This window comes from Anabrus simplex, chromosome 6 (genome assembly GCF_040414725.1).
Source record: "Anabrus simplex isolate iqAnaSimp1 chromosome 6, ASM4041472v1, whole genome shotgun sequence".
In the NCBI taxonomy this organism is placed as follows: Eukaryota; Metazoa; Arthropoda; class Insecta; order Orthoptera; family Tettigoniidae; genus Anabrus; species Anabrus simplex.
In genome coordinates this window covers 38,311,744-38,327,004 of record NC_090270.1, presented here as the reverse complement: position 1 = coordinate 38,327,004, position 15,261 = coordinate 38,311,744, and positions in this window count along the sequence as shown.

Sequence of the window (15,261 nt, the reverse complement as noted above, 5' to 3'; positions counted from 1 at the left end):
ACTCTCTTTCCCTGGCTTCTCTCCCCTTTTAAGTTCACTGTAATATCGTTCATTCTGTTCATAAGGCTCCTGCTCAAACTGCCCGACAAGCTTGCCGTGGGGAACTCGACCAGTTGCTTCCACGAGCACAACTTGTAATAAAGGTTGCGATAATAAAAATTATATATGAATGTTTACACTTCTGAAAATGTAATGGACCTTCCCTTTTTTACTGGAAAATCATTTTAAACAGTACTTACATCGGGGAAAAAAGGCATGGAAGAGCCACTTATGAATAGCCACAAAAGTAAATGCACAATAAAACAAGACCAGAGGCAAAAAGCACTGCTTCTTTTATCTTACACTTCTTGAATAAATCTAGCTTATTCTTCTAGAGAATTTTCATTTTCTTGCATAGCTGCTGTAGATATACTGATTATGAATTGACATTGAAACTAATAAATTTATTCTCATGTTACGTAGTATACCTTTCATGTAGGCCTACTACAGTAAAATATTCACCTGTCAACATTAGTCTGCTATTGCAGCATTGCACAGATTGGCATCAACTTTTGGGACAAGCAACAAAGTCCTCAGGTCATGATAGTCATGAGTGTAACAACCAGAGTCCTCGGGTCATGATAGTCATGAGTGTAACAACCAGTGTGAGTGCTGTATTCTGAGAGCACGAATGTAATAAGTACAGCACAACCTAGAGATCAAATATGTTACACATAAATGGAAATTACTTATGCATAAATCGGAATTTAAAAAATGTAATATGATACAGTTTCCCTGGAACTGTTAAAATCCTTGGTGTCGTTCAGAATTACTTGCAACCGAGTTACATATAAACCTGTTTCAACTACTGTTGTGATTTCATTGTATTCTAATGGATACATAATTTTGAGTATGCCTGCTATTGCTTGACTTTGTTGGATGTAGCCATGTTCTTTCTGTAATACAACTTTCAAGCTTTTCAGTCTGTTGAAGCACTAATTCTAGCATACAGAACAGTACAAAATACCTGCAAAAGAAACCACGTACTAATAAAGAATGGCATCTTTCGTCCAAGTCCCTCCTCAGATACTATCGTATCACTTTTAACCATGCATGTACTGTATATGTACAATATTCTTTGTTGCATAAACTTGTGATTGTGAATTGGTAATATTATAAGCGAGACAAAACTATTAATGTATGAACTACCGGGCGAATTGGCCGTGCGCGTAGAGGCGTGCGACTGTGAGCTTGCATCCGGGAGATAGTAGGTTCGAATCCCACTATCGGCAGCCCTGAAGATGGTTTTCCGTTGTTTCCCATTTTCACACCAGGCAAATGCTGGGGCTGTACCTTAATTAAGGCCACGGCCGCTTCCTTCCAACTCCTAGGCCTTTCCTATCCAATCGTCGCCATAAGACCTATCTGTGTCGGTGCGACGTAAAGCCCTTAGCAAAAAAAAAAAAAAAAAAATGTATGAACTAAACCACATTGTACAGGGTATATGCAGGGTTAAGTGACTTGATATAATCTGAGGATGTTCTTGTGGAACAAAACATGTTGTTCCTTATTTTTAGAATATTTTTTCAGATATCTTAGTGTTGTGTGTTACAATTCGTGTTTCATTTTAAGTAATGTACACTACAAAGTATTTTAATGTTTTAATACAAAAGGTTGTTTGGCAATGATATTGATTAATCTCATTAAATGTAAATATTCCTATAGTAAATCAGTACTGTTTAAAAATTCATAATTGATTTAAGGGCATTTGTTTCGCCTTGTTTAAAGGCTTCTCCAGTGCATAATTACATTCATATGTGCAATATAGAGGAAATGTATGCAGTTTTGGACTGAGAAACTACAGCACATAAGGACATCATTATAGTCATTCAGATTCCTATTTCTTATTGTGATGTAATAACTTTTAATTAGAATGTACATTGTTTTTATGTATGATTGAACTATGTTAATGTATAAATTGTATTGGCATTTGGTTAGCATTTAATTATTTACTAGCTGATGTACCCGTGCTTTGCTACGGAATTCTACATTGTATACAGAATTCTAGGTTAGGTAGTGTACACACCGTGAGCAAGATTGTCTTAATTTTTATAGCGCTTAACGTTACCGTAGAAACGCGACGGGAGGTCACCAAACATCTTTTCTCATATGAATACTTAAGGAATTTTCACTGTAATGTTAGACCCAATTTCATACCATCAGTCACAATCAGGTTGGGATGTTTTCATTATAATGCCTTTTTACATCCTTGGAAAGACTGTCTCAGTGGTTTTCCCAACTTAAATGAACATACAATGACGTCAATAGGAATGGCGCGATTAAAAGCAATGCTTTCATATTACGAAATACTAGTTCAAATGAAACACCACACATTTTCTCACTTTTAATGAACAGGGCTATGCTGCCTATCTAACAGTCCAAAGTTCCAGACCTGGAATGACCAAACCGCAGACAGCCGTGATCCGTGAACTCTCTTCGGCTTTCTTCGTCGGGGAGAGGGTCGAATAGTGGAGACTCCCAGGTCAAAAACTATGCCCAATTACTAGTTTTTCCTAGGAGTACCCGATGAGTCGGAAAATATCAATTCACTACACTGGCGGCGGAAAAATCTATATGACTTGAAAGCAAATTTTTCCTCCAAGCCAGAAGAGAAACCCCCTCTTCACTGGTAGTTTGAAATAAATTGAATGGTAATTAATAAAAGTGAAGAGAAAGAAGCTTTTCTTAAACGGCTCTTTTCAGAGTTGAATTTTAAGTTAGTGAATATTGTGGTGCTATAATTTGGAAAAGGCCTAAATTATTCTAGACCAGGCCATACTACTACTACTACTACTACTACTACTACTACTACCGTCAGTGAGGCAGGCTCTGCCTTAAGTATGCACACTGCTCATTCAAAACAGTGCATCAGAGTAGGGATCGAATAGTTGAAATGCTATAATGATCCAGTGTGTTACGTACCAGCTGTATCAGAAAATGTATGAATCAGAGGAATGGCATGCTAAAGAAGAAAGTTTTCTAACTCCCCGGCTATTTACCGCCAATATTCAGTCAGGCTGTTGTACTCGGTACGCAGCAGTAATCCCATCTATCGGAGTTGAGAGGCAGCATAAGAGACAAAGAACATCACAATAAACAATGGTCAATGTAATGTTATTGTTGATCAATGTTATGCACTTTCGATATTATAGGCCTTCACATTTCATTTTCTTCAGACTCTGAAATACCACTCTTATCATAGTCGGTACGCTAAAACTGAATAAAGGATAAATGATCAGAAATAGTATTCTCTATAACTATTTTTATATAGTACTTTTCGATAGGACCAATAACATGTATGTATGTTTAGTCATTAGCCCGAAGACTGGTTGGATCCTCAACAGTTCCGCCATGAGCTGTCACAGATGGCCTAGGCATCACTGAAGAAGCGTACTAGGGAAATGAGGAGTGAGGTAGTTTCCCGTTGCTTTCCTCACCGAGCCACAAGTTGCTATAACATAGTCTGCCAAGCCCACTGAAATGCATGCACCAACTGGCCCTATGAGCAACAGTTTCACACCATTCATAGCAGGGACTGGCTGCGCAAGGAATGGTATTACCTCAGTCACTTTCATATTGTCAAAGCCACGGATAAGACAGAGACAGATCAATGAAAGTAACAAAATTGCTCTAGCCCATACCAGAAGACATAGTGCACTGTAAGCACTAGGTCCTGCCAGCAAAGATTGGTATTTAAAAATTAAGTTTTAGGCACCTTCCCCTAAACTAAAATTTCATCCAGGATGAATAAAATTGTTTATAGCTTAGGCTGTAGTTTCTTATTCCCATACTCTATATACAGATTTTCATTAAATTTTGTTAACCCATTTTCTCGTGATTCGGCGTTGATATGGACTTAGCAACAAAAATACAAATTCATGAATATTGTAGCCGGTACGGTAAAAATGTATAAGACATAAATGGTCGGAAATTTAATTCTCTCTAACTTTGGTTTTGTAGTATTTATCGATACGACAACTAATAATATAAATATTTGAGAATTACATCTAGGCCTTCCCCTAAACTACCATTTCTATCAGCGTGAATAAAATTAAGGCCTAGATTGTAGCGACTTATTCCCTGGCTTTGCATACCGATTTTCATTAAATTCTCTTTGGCCGTTTTCTAGTGATGCGTGTACATACGTACATACAGACAGATAAACAGACCGAAATTACGGAAAAGTAAAAAGTGCATTTCCTGGTTACTGTGTACATGACTGATACAGAAATACCATTCTTTTCAAATTCTGAGCAATGTACAGACAAAACTCTTATTTTATATATATAGATGGTATTGATGAAAAGAATTGTGCACTGAAAAAGTCATTAAATATGCGTGCTTAAATGAATTATAATTAGTCATATCTTTGCTCCAACAAACTGGGTGCTGTTGTGTACGGGCCTCCTCCAGTTTATAAGTATTAAACAGTAATTATTGACGTAAGAATATTTACTTGTATTTAAGACAAAGTATTTTATCTCTTTCCAGCAAATGATATTACTGTCATTGTATACTGTTTGTGTTTATTTTGGATTCTTATTGTACGAACTATGAAAACTGATGATGCGAGTTTTCTAGGAATAAGGCTAGGCTTTTTGTTCTGCTTTGTTTTTATATTATGTTTTATAATTACAGACAAAATTGAATTGTCAAACTGCAAAAAGCATACTTACAGTTTATTTCCGTGGCAAGATTACGAAAGATGTACAAACTGCATAATAAATGTAAACAAATATTGTGAAATTCTTTTACAGGTGAAGAGTGTGAAGTAATGTTAATTTTTAAGTGTGCGTGCATGATAACGGAGCGATATGAAGTGGTGAGATCTCCGTTTTAATGGGGCAGTCCTGTTTTCTTGTGATCTGTCCCAAAATCCTTCCTTGGGATGCACAAATAAAAACATTTGGTACAAATGCGACATCGACAGTATACAGTGGTACGTCTTAGCCGCTTATATTGTTTAACAATTAGCTTGTTTATTTTGCCGGGATGAATGTATGTATTCAATTTCATACTTCCAGAAGATATCTAGTGATTTGATTTGACTGAAAAATTCAGTGCAGTGTAGAATGATACTTTACAAATTTTATTGGTTTCTGTCAAATAACACATGTTACATTGATCATATTTGTCTACAGACCTCTTAAACAAATGCCTGAAATATTGATGCGTAATTCAGACTCTGAAATGCCAGTTAATCACTTACTGCAAAATTTTTATGATGGAGAGGTTGGCATTTGGCCAAAACTGTGTTGGGAACAAAAGTTCAAACAATAAAATGTATAAAGTTTACACCTTTAGTTACCAATTAGAGCAATAATTTAAAAGTCAATTTTGGTGCTTGGTTAAGTGATGTAACACACTATCCACTATCCACTTATTGTTCTTCATGCCAAGAGTAAAGCTGGATGCTTCTGTGCTGTACAGTCGAACCTTGATATCTCGAACCTCCATTACTCGGATTTTCAGTATTTTGAAGCAACTTAAATTTCACGGCCATTTGTCGTATTCTTCACGCGTATTTATTTCTCTTTCTCAAAATTCGGTTACATGAATTTCTCATTTTTTCGAAGCAAACATTTCCTCCCTTCAAGCAAAAAATACTCTAACTCAAATTTTTTTAAACATTACTGTAACTGTGCAAGATGGCATTTGTGGTTTGTGAGGAACAGTTAATAAGTAAAGAAAGGATTACAGTGATGCTGGGAGCTAATATGACGGGAACCGAAAATCTAAAACTTCTAATGATCAGAAAATCGGCAAAGCCTTGCTGTTTCTCGGGTGTGTGTTGCCGGTCACGTACGATAGCAACCCCCCACTCCCGCTCGAAGTTACGGATGACTGGCTCCATTTACGAATCTCACCTGCGTGGTATCGAGAATTTTCACGTGAAGGTAGGAAAGGTTAACCATAATAAACAGAAGAGACTAAGATTTTTTTCAATGGTGTTAACTGAGGTATGTGCATTTATTGTTTCACTACTGTATGTACTGTATCCTGTGTTATAGAAAGTTACTACAATAAGGGTTATAATTAAAGTGTTGCTGTAAAACAGTTTGTATATTTTTTAATACTGTTAAAAAATAATGTATTCATTATATGCCTGTAAATACACGAGTCATTTATGTGCTATACATGTTCAGAAACGGTATTCTGTATCGAAATTAACTCTAAATAAAATTTAGCTCCCGAGGTTATTCGAGATATTGAGGTTTCCACTGTATATCACAGTTGTCACTCCCTCCAAAGAAGATATATTACTTTAGCTATGTCAAGTTGAACAAAAATTAACACTGGAGGCTGGTGCATTCCTGAGCATTGATGTAATCAGTGTTGACAATGTTGGCTTAGGATCACAATATAGTCATGTAGAACTTACAGCTTGCTCACTGTAATTAGAGTGTCTCAAGTCAACAGCTAACAGATTGGTTTCCTTGTTCTATGAATGAAGTGAAACGCACTTTTTTTATTTTATAGTTACACTCAATATCTTTCTTGTTCTTGCCTTACTAACCATTAGTTCTCTCTTTTTTTGTAAATTTTATTTATTTTACTCTGTGAAACAGTCAAGATTATGTAAAAGTTACCATTGTATGAATTTCATATTGTTGAATATGTATATAACATGGCAACTTCCTTTGAATGTGGTGTACTTGAGATTTTTTCTTCTCCATAACTTACTGTATACCTGTGTTACTGTATATTTTAATATATTTTATAACTATTTAATGTTGCAAGATTTTGTAAATACTATATTGTAAAGTGGCAATTATATGTACAGTATCCTATTTTGTAATACATTGTTTTACTAATTGCATTCGTCAGTTTGATTTATTTAGTGAATGGCTAATGCTGACATATATAGTATTAGGAAATTCCCCTTTGTGATATATAATGTACTCTATGTATAAACATAGACAAAACAAAGAAGCAATCACCGGTGAGCAAATATTGTTTATACAACTGAATGCAAGATTTCTCAGCCCATCTTACAGCTTGGGTCAGGTTTACGGCTTTTCAAGTCTCTGTATATACATATCATCGTACTCTCGTTCAAGGGTCATCTCACCGCAAGCAGAAATTACTGCATGAAATGTATGAAATACTGACTAGTTGGTATTTCTAAAGTATACCCGAGTGAAAATCAATAAATATCATTAATTAGAAATTGTCAGCAAAATTATCCGCACTGCCATATAGTTTGCATCCGTCAAGGCACTAACTTTGTGGAAATCCGTGGATATCCGCATCCATGCAGAGCTTTACCCATGGCCGGTTCTAGAAAGCTGTATATACAGTAGTGGCAATATTAATAGAACAAAATATTTAATGAAGCAACAAATACTATTACATTACATTCCTTAAATGTAGTCACCCGTTTTGCCAAATGTCGGGAAGCTGTTGCGGGCTGTTGGCAAGATGTTCTCTGTTGATGACAGTGATGGAACTCCCTACTGTGTGGAGTACGGATGCAATGTCAAGAAATCGGTGCCTTAGGAGTGGTTCCTTCAAATTTGTAAGCAGGTCGAAGTCGCAAGGACTAGTGTCTGGAGAATACTGTGTGTGTTTCGAGACCTCTCAATGTTACCGTTGTAATTAAAGCTTGACACTGTTACGTGACAGCGTTCAACGGCAATAGCCTCTTCAGTCCCAATGAAATTGTTACCGTGTTTTGTGGATGTGCAGAGGTGAAAGAGGGTGCGGGGGTGAACAGGTCTCAATCTACGAAATTAAAGTTAATTTAAAATTTAACAAGGTTATATTTTCTTTGCAAAATCCAGAAATAACAAGAATGGCACGTACAGAGTAGCAAAGCAACTATTCGAGAATGTACAATTACAGAGTTACAGGATTTGGGCTCCGAGAGCCAGACACACAATTCTTGAGCAGTAAGCCCAACTTTACTTATACATAAGGTTTAACAAAGGGGCAGAAAACCCCAATCATGCCCAGGAGCGCTTGCTCCCAATTACTCAATAAAGCCTCCTCGAGGCACGCAGAAAACAAACTTTAAGAAAGAGCGACCCGCTCTTAAGTTCAAGCCTATCAAAGGCCACACCAAACTCCACATTCAAGCTGTCCTCCAAGGACATAGACACAGGGGTAACAATACTCAACCTACTGAGGCCTATTCAGCAAAAAACAGAAATATTACATGGCCTCCACAATACCAACTTGAGAGGAGGCGAAACTGCACTCCAAATACGCCTTAATAAAACCTACTTGGCACTAGGCCTCTAATGCAAGGGCTAATCCCATACTAAAGAGGTGACTTATAAAAGGAGACAATTTACATTACGTTAAGGACGAAACGGTTGAGAAAATAAGTTCACCTCAATGCAATATGAGTGGGAGCTCGAGAGGGTTAAGCACTCTCTATCCCAATATGTAGTTCAAAAAGATAGAATAGATACCAAGTGTCTTTACATTTTAGGGGAAAGTTACATGGTAAAACGCTTCGGACCTGCCCCGAGAGTTAAACTGCTGAGCTAGCAAGAAAAGAAGTTATTAAACGGCCATTACCTGGTGGTTGAACTGCTGCTCGACGAAAGAGGCGCTCCCCGCCCCCTGCTACGTACTTTACACACTGATAGATATTACTGAAGTGGCGCGGAGACCCGAAAATCAGCAGTTTATATACCCTCGTGGAAAGTTCGAGGCGTTTCAGGAATGAGAACACCCGCCCACAATCATTTTATTGGTCAACCACAAAAACCCCTACACTAGATGATGAAGAAGAAACACATTATTGGTGGAAAATTAATTAGAGAAATTCGGGATTGGTAAATTCAAAACAAGGGGAAAGAAAGGGTTAATATTGCCAACTTAGAAAATGACTGAAAGAAATTTAACAAAGAACAAACTTATGAACATAAAATTTCTCCAAAAACAGAGTTCTTTCATTTCGCACCAGGGTGCATAATTGTAGTCCTTCAGTAGTGCCATCTAGAAGAGAATGTCCACGCTTCTTACTACAGGCAAAACAAAAATACATCAGAAACGACACAGTTCAGAACACTTCAAAATTTACAAGTAGTGACATCTTCTGAAAAACTTGAGAATTAGCACTGTAGTTAAAGTTCAGGCTTCCTCCAGTAGGGGAGTTTCAACTGGCGCAAATTTTGAATTAGCGGCGCGGTGGTGTACCGCCCGGTACAGAAATGATCACTGACCAACAGCTCGGAAAAGCTGTTTATTTACGAGATTTTGGGCATAAAAGTGAGACAAGCGTGAAGAAGAAATTTTTAGTCTTGCATGCAAATTTACAAGGGGTGTCATATCTTGGGCCTCAATAAGGAAAATCTAGTGGCAAGTGTAGTCATTCGTTTTTCATTTTCGTGCGATGTGGCATGTTTTAATACCATAATAATAACGGACTGATATGACGCATTTTCATACAAATTAAATTTTAAACAGCCACAAAAATTTAAAAAGTATATAAAAATATCAACCCTGCAATTTTAAAATGATTAGAAATGCAGTGTAAAATGATTATAATATGGACATGTATCATATCTACATTTATAATTCATAATTAACTGTAAACCACCACAAAATATAAAAGGCAAATGAAGATAATAATGTTGAAAAGGTCATACCAAACAGGGAGCAGTAATATTTCAAATGCCAATAATTTCTTTGCCCATTTAAAATTTCTGGAAACATGTTAGCTTCCAATTCTGAATCGCCATTATATTTCTGAATTATTACATTACATAATATATCCGCGAACTCCATTATCCTCGGCCCCGATGTCATTTCCATATTCATCATGTCGCAAGTTGGTCCCTAATATTCGGACCGCATGCGTAGGATTAATTATCTTCAAGATATCACTGCACTGTACACAGTTTACACAGTAACTCGCTTGCGAACACTCCAGGAGAAAATATGCACTGCAGCTATACCACTCGCGCAACTGGAGCACTGGTTAGTGCAGCTACACTATGCCACTGTCTAGTAACGCTAGCAGACAAGTGCGGAGTTTTGCATGGAAATAAAGCACGCCACTGTTTTGTTTACGGTGGCATCGTCGCCATAAGACCTGTCTGTGTCAGTGCGACGTAAAGCCCCTAGCAAAAAAAAAAAAAAAGTTTACGGTGGCTTGTTATTCTAAGTATGGTTTCGTGCGGTTCCGAGCGTTTGAGGTCAAAGGTGTCCCTTGTAAGTGAGGAACACTACTGGTATACTAGCACCTGTGATTAGTCCCACTATGTGAGGAACATCACGGGTCTGCGTCGCTTATGTGCGAAACACTATAGGTTTGTGTTATGTTTGAATGGTGCCAATGTGTGTGACATACCATGTATCTACATTAACTTTGATTAGTACCACTATGGGAGGAACACCATGGTTCTACTTCACTAGTGATTAGTACACTTGTGAAGGGCTGGTGACCTGGATTTTGGACCCCTGTAGATAAGTATCATCCCAGTAATTATTAAGAACATTTTGAATTGGATCCGCTGGTTGGTTTTGTTTCACGATCATTTTCTCATCACCATTAGTTTTAGATTGTACTAGTCATTGGATACATTTTGAAATTTTACTTTGCATTTCGTTACACCTTGCACCATTTGGGGCCGATGACCTGGCTGTTAGGCCCCTTTAAACAACAAACATTACCATGAGCTGATAGCATTAGGTCATAGACATAACAGCATTTTCTTGATAGTCTTGGGAAGGTCAGGTATTACAAGATATTAGAATCATTCCGTATTGATGGTTTTCACTTTACAATGGCGAAAAATGAGAGTATCCTCCTATTCAATACATCATATATTCCGTCATTAGACGGAGCAAACAAATTCAAACATGTTTCGGCTCGCTTGAGCCATCTTCAGTGAAAAAATTAGGGGGGTTGGAATAATTTACATAATACCAGTTGAAAAAAATGCTAAACAACATATGAAAGAGCAAATGAAAAAACAAACAAAAGAGCCTAGACGGAAACAAAATTAGCACAAATATACAATGTTTACATCAATATGCAGAGTAAAAAAACAACTTATTGTGACAAAATTCAGTGAAACAGGTGTTTAAACTAATAATTGAAACTAAAAACTGCGTTAACCTAAGAAACAAGGGAATGAGAAAACAAATGATGCAGATGGAAATGAATAATAGTAGCACATGGTGAGGTTGTGGACCTCATAGTTTACAAATTATTGGTTTAGTAAAAATGACACCGGGCGAGTTGGCCGTGCGCGTAGAGGCGCGCGGCTGTGAGCTTGCATCCGGGAGATAGTAGGTTCGAATCCCACTATCGGCAGCCCTGAAGATGGTTTTCCGTGGTTTCCCATTTTCACACCAGGCAAATGCTGGGGCTGTACCTTAATTAAGGCCACGGCCGCTTCCTTCCAACTCCTAGGTCTTTCCTATCCCATCGTCGCCATAAGACCTATCTGTGTCGGTGCGACGTAAAGCCCCTAGCAAAAAAAAAAAAAGTAAAAATGACAAAACAGTTTGAAATTGCTGTCAAAATCATCCTAGTAGAAAACCCATCACATCAAATTGGTCAGGAGGAGAGCGGGAGCAAAACATTTTTGAGAACCAAGCCTGATATAACCTGCAGGAGAAAAGCCTGTGACAAGGAGAAAAAAACACCAATGAAATTTAAGGCTTTAGAAATAGCAGCATTCTCAATATCTTCTCAATCTAGCGGTGCCTTTCTTGATTATTGTTTCATAATGTTGGCTGGTGTCTTGCCTTATTATAAAGGGGTCGGAAGGGCCGCGTATAAAAATTGAGAAGCTGTGTTAGGCAGAAGACAGATGCATAGTAAACTGTAAGTAATCTAGTGGAAACCGTCAATGAAGTTCTAATCTGAAATGGAAAAAATGAGGTATGAGAAACATGGGTTGATAAGTGAAAAGTGTGGAATGGTTTTGAAGAAAGCTTAAACTTACGGTGTGCAGTACGTGGTTGTCCTCTCTAATGGCTTGGCCTTCACAAAGTAACAGTCTCGTTCGCGTGATCGAGTCTATTGTTGGTTCGGCTGTGTTTGCTAGGATGGAAGGAGCGGAGGGGGAAGGGGAGGTGCAGGGCTGGTTTGAGGAAGGGGGGAGGGGTGAGTTGGAGAGATGGAGGTGGGGTTTGTTTGGCAAATATATGGAATGAATGTTTCAAGAGGATGTTAGTTTACTCGCTGACTTCTTAAAGCTCGAATGGCGTGGCCTTCTCAAAGTGATGGTCTCGGTCGCGTGATCGAGTCTATTGTTGGTTTGGCTGTGTTTGTTAGGATGGAAGGAGCGGAGGGGGAAGGGGGGTGCAGGGCTGGTGTGAGGAGGGGGGAGTGGTGGTGAGTCGGGGAGATGGAGGTGGGGTTTGTTTGTGTTATGGAAATTCTGACAAATCTATGGAATGAATGTTTCAAGTAGAATGTTCTTTTTCTCGCCGACTTCATTTAAATTGTGAGTGGGGTTCATAAACTGATCTAAATCGATGCCTGTGCCACAGTGAAATTTCCCTCAATAATTACACGTAGTCAGAAAATAACCTCTAACATGAATTGATCAGGGACCGGGCGAGTTGGCCCTGCGGTTAGAGGCGCGTGACTGTGAGCTTGCATCCGGGAGATAGTGTGCTCGAGCCCCACTGTCGGCAACCATGAAGATGGCTTTTCGCGGTTTCCCATTTTCACACCAGGGCTGTTCCTTAAGGCCACGGCCGATTCCTTCCCACTCCTAGACCTTTTGTATCCCATCATCGCCATAAGAACTATCAGTGTCGGTAAAAAAAAAAATCAAGAGAGAGAAATCAGCGAATGCCCAGCGTGAGAAAAGAGCAGGGGTAAGTTTACCAAGTTTATAAACAGCTCGCTCTTCGAAACCGGCTGAGGGTAATGATTTGCAACGCTCTCGCTCGAGACTGACGTTACAAATCTCGAGACCGATTCTCTTGTGTGCAAGCTTTGCGACGTCCCAGTAACTGAGAGTGTAAACTTGATAGTATATCACCAGCAGTTATTGCGTGAAATAACATTTTCATGTGGAAACGTGTCAGCCAGTAAATTTTGTCAGTTGCATTGAAAAGTACTGCGTGTTGAACCATATCATTAACGAAAGTGCAAACGGAATGTTAGTACCTTGAACAGTTCACGATTTATCTGGGGTGGACATCTTAGCTGAATAACTGTAGATAGATGTACAATTACTTGGATACTAGCGTGCATTATTCGAACCTGAGACGTGGCAAGGTGTGCTTTGCTACATATGCAATCACCATTACACATGAGTGAATCGTGTGATCTAAAATGCACCGTGCGGTTAGGGGCGTGCGGCTGTGAGCTTGCATCAGGGAGATAGTGGGCTCGAATCCCACTGTCGGCAGCCCTGAAGATGGTTACCCATGGTTTCACATTTTCACACCAAGCAAATGCTCGGGCTGTGCCTTAAGGCCACGACCGCTTCCTTCCAACTCGTAGGCCTTTCCTATCCCATCGTCGCCATAAGACATAAATTTGTCGGTGCGACGTAAAACTACTAGAAGAAAATCTAAAATGCCCGAGTTTGTTCCAACTCTTTCGACAGGGGAGATGGGCAACGCTCTCGAGACCGGTTCTCCTGTGATGCCAGGTGTGCGACGTCCCAGTCACTACAAGCGTACCGTATATCAGCAGCAGTCTCATATGGAAATATGTGATGATAAATTTTGTCAGAAGACTAGGAAAGCGCTGCATGTTGTATGAGCTCCTTAATACCAATAACGAAAGTGACAACAGAACGTCAGTATTTTGAACTATTCACGAGTAATTTCAGGTGGATTTCTTAGCTGAACAATCCGTATAATTTGTTAATAACTGTAGATAGCATGTATACCTACCTGGATGCCTCGCATTTGTTGTCGATGGGGTTGCTTCGTGTGATGCAGACCGGGCCGGAGGTGTTTTGTGACGATTCCCCTTCATTGATATGTGTTTTAAAGTGCCGGATCACCACAGAAGTGTTTCTGCCGACGTATTTTACTTCTTTTGAACAAACAACGCAGCGGACTGTGCTATGTGGCATCTATTCAAAATAACCGACATCCACGACTTATTGTAATCTATCAGTTTCATGTCCGTATTGATACTTGGTATTTACAATCACAAAGAATGGGTACCGTCCACCTAATCAATACTCTATTATATCTTATTACTAACCAGTACCGGTTTCGACCTTCACAGAGGTCATCCTCAGCTGGTCATGAGATCTAAATTTAACTTAATATATAATTTTAAAACATTGCTAAATCTAATGGAGAATGTCACATGCTGTGAGTGATAATATTAAAGTATACAATATATAACATATACAACGATATGATTTTTTCTTCTGGTTTAAAAGCAAGCGTCAATATTCTATGACATGTATATGTTGCATAAAATTCTAGTGTACTGTTCGTGAGTAGTAGATAATTTAGTGAAATACAATTTCAACACGTAAAATGTTTATGGCATTCTTGAGGTACACTTTGAAGTTCAGTTCATATTAGTGAATCATTATATACATTCATTGGTATGTTTATACTAAGCGTTCTGGAATATTCTATGATATGGATGTAATAAAATTTAGTATCAAATAATATATTAAAATTCGATAAAATGTTCACAGTACTCTTACGGTACGCTTTGGAATTATATTAATTTTGTACATTCACAGGCATGTTTGTACCAAGCATTCTAGAATGTTCAACTATATAAATTGTTTTTCTTTCAAGTTCATATGATTAAGAATGTTGGATGATGAATATGAAAATATTATGGTGTGTCATTAGTTTTCTTGGTACTAATCTCGTTAAAAGATATTGAGTAGGTGCAGATGCTCCCTCTTTGTAGTTTTGTTGTTGGACATTCAGTAATATAATACTGTTGACTGGTCGAATGTGTATTACACGACGTGCTCCCTTCCACGCCACGCTACGCAATCCAGCCCACTTTCCAGACGTTCTGTTTTTCCTTGCTGGCCATTTTCGGCAACTTCTAGTCCCCGCTACATCTTCTGCGTCTCAGTTTGATTTTGAACCAAGGATGATGCAATCGTTTTCCTTGATATTTATATTCTTATGAAACGATGATAGAGGAGAAAGAAGGGTCCTAGGGTTCATTTCGTCCATCCATTGAATTCATATCGCCTAGAGCGAGGAGCTCATCGTTTTCACTTACCAGTGATCCAAAAATACTTTAATTACTTTCGTATGAGTGGGAATTTGTTTGATGAATTGTTATCAATCCTTAAA